The sequence below is a fragment of the Temnothorax curvispinosus genome, unplaced genomic scaffold (assembly GCF_003070985.1).
Source record: "Temnothorax curvispinosus isolate PA1 unplaced genomic scaffold, ASM307098v1 QBEX01016881.1, whole genome shotgun sequence".
In the NCBI taxonomy this organism is placed as follows: Eukaryota; Metazoa; Arthropoda; class Insecta; order Hymenoptera; family Formicidae; genus Temnothorax; species Temnothorax curvispinosus.
Window position 1 is genome coordinate 1 of NW_020226661.1, and position 4,600 is coordinate 4,600.

At 38.8% G+C, this 4,600-nt stretch overlaps 1 pseudogene; it reads left to right on the forward strand.

The window, feature by feature from the left end:
- The first annotated feature begins 534 nt into the window (after positions 1-534).
- LOC112467092 lies at positions 535-4,293 on the forward strand (annotated as a pseudogene).
- Positions 4,294-4,600: the final 307 nt, after the last annotated feature.

A 4,600-nucleotide genomic window follows, 5' to 3' on the forward strand; every position in this document is an offset into this window, starting at 1 on the left:
CTTAAATCAACGGTTACGGCCTCTATAAATCAGCCTTTACTGGTATACTCCTGCTGTCATTGTAGACGACGCTTTAGAAATACGTCTGTATGACGTCATAAGAAAAACGTCTTTCAGACTTTGTTATAAATACGTTTGTATGACGTCATAAAAAAACGTCTTTTAGACTTTGTTAGAAATACGTCTGTTCGACGTCTTAGAAAAAACGTCTTTCAGACTTTGTTAGAAATACGTCTGTATGACGTCTTAGAAAGACGTGTTTGAGAGTTTAACAAAATGTTAAATGTTAAATAAACAATGTCCATAATTTTTAAAGTTCTCAAATAATTGTAAGATATTTTGCAAGATTAGTTCATATTTTTTATTAGTGAACTTGTGCTCTGTGCGCATCTCGATAGTTGTGCGCGCAGCGGCTACTTCAGGCTACTTGGCCACGATTGGTCATTAAGTATGTGACTAGCGCTTATTGGGGCTTACCTCGCACGTTACAATATGGCGCATAAGGCGTGCTATTTGATTGGCTTAGAATGAGGTCACGTGACTAGCGCCTGCATGCGCCGGCACGCGCCGGGCTTTTGCGATGTTATATACGTATTACAACTGATTACAACGTGGAGGTCGTGGTAGTGAAGACGATGGTCTCACAATTTTGACATTTATTTCGACCCGCAGGGGGGATTGATTCGCCGCGCAATCCTTTGGGCTTAACGAACCCACGGACCCGAGTTTAATAGTGGACTGCATTACTGCAATAGCAGTGATATGGTTCAAAGCCCGCCGCCGGCCGCGGGGGAAAGTGAGAAGTGATCCGCGCAGCTCCTTTTTTAACGAACCTACGGGATCAACCCGAATTCCCGACGAAGAAGAAGAAGCCGCCACCGCCGCCTGCGTGTATGGTGCATAACCTCGCAACGCATCTTCTTTCAGCGAGGAAGAGAACAGCTAGGTAATTTGGAATTTTGTTCGCTGGTCGCGCCTCGTGTCGTCCGAATTTACTCCGCGCGCGTCCCTTATTCACGGACGTCGAGAGTGCTGCGTTTTACGATGTAATTAGGGAGTGTACATTTGCCTTTCATTACATTTTGCTTGATTGTTACAGAGCGTTTGCAATCATGAGCCGTTTCTTCGCAACTGGCTCAGATTCTGAGTCCGATAGCGCGTCGGAGGAGGAGCAGGTACAAAGGGCACCTGCGACGGCTTTCACTGTAAGTATTGCGGCCGAAACACACGTTTTCAACATACTTTTATCAATACATTTCACCTACCATGTCGTCCTGCTATGAAAATAACACGAAGGATCTCTTTACAGTTCAACGATGATGAAGAAGAAACAAAGTGCGTTGTTCGCTCCACAAAGGAGAAGAGATATGAAGAAATTGCGAATTTTATAAAACTTTAGAAAATTAAGGACATGAGCAGCATGTTGACCAGTAAGTAGTTTAATAGCGAATTCGGGCGCTTGCACTAGTGCACACTGAGTGCTGAGTAAATATAATAATTGATTAAGAACAAGCCTTAGTGCGCACTCAGTGTGCACTAGTGCAAGCGCCTGAATTCGCTATTAGTTTGTATGCAAATCTTCTATGACATTTTAAGAAATTGGAAATTGGATCTGCAAAGGTCCAGTACGAACATTATTAGTTAATTTTCTTTAGAAACCTGTTGGTGTAATTAAGCGCTTCCATTATACCAAGTATTTTTTCTCATAATTCTAGGTTTTGAGGACTTGATGCGAGCTTATCAGAAAGCTTTACCTGTGATCATGAAGGGGAAGCTTGGACAAACACTGCGATTCTACGTTAGATGTTTGGTGGAGATGGAAGATTTTATCAACAAGGTGTGGGAAGACCGCGACTGACGCAAGAATAATTCCAAGTTGCTTTCAACGTTGTGTCAAAAATTGCAAAAATATAATAAGGATTTTGAGGAGGACATCGCCAAATTTAGGGAGAATCTTGATCAGGACGACGACAAGGAAGAAGAGAAAAGGTTTGACTACCATGAAAAACATTTATTATAAACGCTTGTTTAAGTTCAAATCTTTGCAAGATGAAAAAAAAATGAATTATTTCTATTTTTCAGCCGATGAGGTTATAGAATCTGAAGAAGAAGAGGACAGTGCCGTATCTTTCAAGAAGGCGGGATTGGAAGCAAGTGAAAGCGAATCTGACTGGAGCAGTGATTCAGACAGTGAGAGCACAAGTAGCGATGACGAAGGCCAATATCAAAATATTCGCGAGCGTTTCATCAAGAAGTACGTTCTTTCAATCTATAAAATTGGATAAAATTATTTTCTAGTTAATGAAAAAAAAAAAATAAATTTAACGATATATTACATGACATCATAATTTTTTTTTACATAGGTCTTTAGCCCAGGAGGAGGACGAAGATAAAGCAAAGAGAATGGAGCAACGTAAAGAACGCAAAGAAAAAGAACGAAAGAAGAAACGCGACGAAGATGATGGCGAAGGAGAGTGGGAAACCGTTAACGGTGGCGTGGCTATTCCCTCCGAGAAGCCGAAGATGTTCGCCAAGGACGCAAAGATTAATATCGGTGCGGTGCTGAAGAAGCTTTCTGAGATAATTGCAGTTTGTCGTAAAAAACGCATGGACAAACGCGAGCAAATAAAGCTCTTGCACGAGCTACAACTGATAGCCGACGCTCATACTTTCAGCCCGGCTGTAACCGTAAAGATTGTTTTCCATTGTGTCTTATATTCGATTACAATCCAAAGGTTTCTGATGCTATGAAGCCGGAGTATTAGTCGAAGTACGTATTTTTGTATAAAATAGATATATGTACGTATGTGTGTGTAATGTAAATTTATAAGCTCTCTAAAATAGAAGATTAAAAATAAGCAAGTATGAAATAGATAAATATTTTTGTTACAGAATACTGGAGCGTATTACCGAGATGCTGGATATGTTGCTGAGCAATTTAGACATAGTAATAGCGAAACAATGACGGAAGAAATGGAAGAGTTTGAAACGACGTCATATAAAATACATGGTTGCGTGTTGACGCTGGTGGAACGTCTTGATGAGGAATTTATAAAATTGCTGAAGGAAAGGTATTATCTTTGGAAAGAAATGCGAAATATACTTATAATATATAAATATAAATATAGGCGAAATGGATAAATGTAAGCATGCGTAAAAACCGTTGTATATTGTTTTAATCTTTAATCTTTAAAGTAAAATGCAAAAATTTTGACTGACAAAATTCCCAATACTCAATATTTTGCCAAATAGCACAATAAAGAATATTGAGCATTTCACAATTTAACCTTTTTTTATATTAAATACATATTTTATATTAATTTGTGTACGGCTTTAATGTTCATTAGTCCAACTAAATTCGCTACACATATATATAACTTTACGTATAGCTACGTATAGCTTATGCTTATGTTTATGTGCTATGCAAGTTTGACTTTAACTGGACTGACTTGACTGGATTGACTTTAAGTGTCCGTCTACAATAGGTGTTTTAAGCCGTAAGCCCTAAGAAATTGACCAATCACAGTCAATTATTCTCCTCAAATTCAACTGTAATTGAATAATTTATTAAGGCTTAGGGCTCAAAACATCTGTTGTAGATGGGCACTAAGGCCATTGCACGTAACAAAGTTTTAGTCACAATCGTAAGGCCGTAAGAAAATAGACCAATCACAGTCGATTATTCTCCTCGCGCTTGAAGAATAATCGAGTGTGACTGGTCTATTTTCTTACGGCCTTACGATTAAAACTAAAACTTTGTTACGTGCAATGGCCTTAGTAGACAATGCGCAGAATCATATCTATGCGCAAAATCTACGAAAAAAGGCGGTTTTGGAGATAAAAGGAATCTTTTATGAAGGCTTTCTCCGTTTTTAAAATAAGGAAGGACCATGAATACGGGTGTAAGGCCCGTATTCATAATTCGTTCTTATTTCAAGATCTTAAATAACGTCTCAAGATGCTAATATATGACTCTATATAAATACCGCCTTAAGTCAGTTAGCTGCCTAATTATAAGGATTTTGTGAGATTCGCGAAACATACGCGGATCGCTACAATGCTCGCAACGCTCTTAGAATTATTTCAGCCTTGTTGTTTATCAAATGTTTAGATAAGGACGAACGTTGTGAGCACCAAGCGGAACGCACCCATATAGTAACGGCTGGATTTATCGACTTTAGGTCGGTAACATTTATCCCAATTATATATAATTGAAAAATATATATCCAATCACACGCGTGTAGCAGTAAATTATGGAGAAAGTGCCGGGTAAACGTAACAACACGTTCATCTTCTAATATGATGGACATGCTTATCACATCGACAAACGGTGCCACGGTAAATATCGATGTTTATCCCGCCGAAGTTTGGATTGTTATGCAGAATCAAAATGGAACATATAGTTTGAAGATGCCACATAATCATCCGGCAAACGATACACAAACAACATTGCAGGAGATTGCTGCAATGAAGCAGGAAATGCTTCAAATGTGTCGCGAAACGATAATGAGACCGAAGGATATATTCGATACGGTATGCCGACGGTAAGTTAAATGGTTAACGTTTATTTAAGATTTATATATTACACGTACAAGGGGGT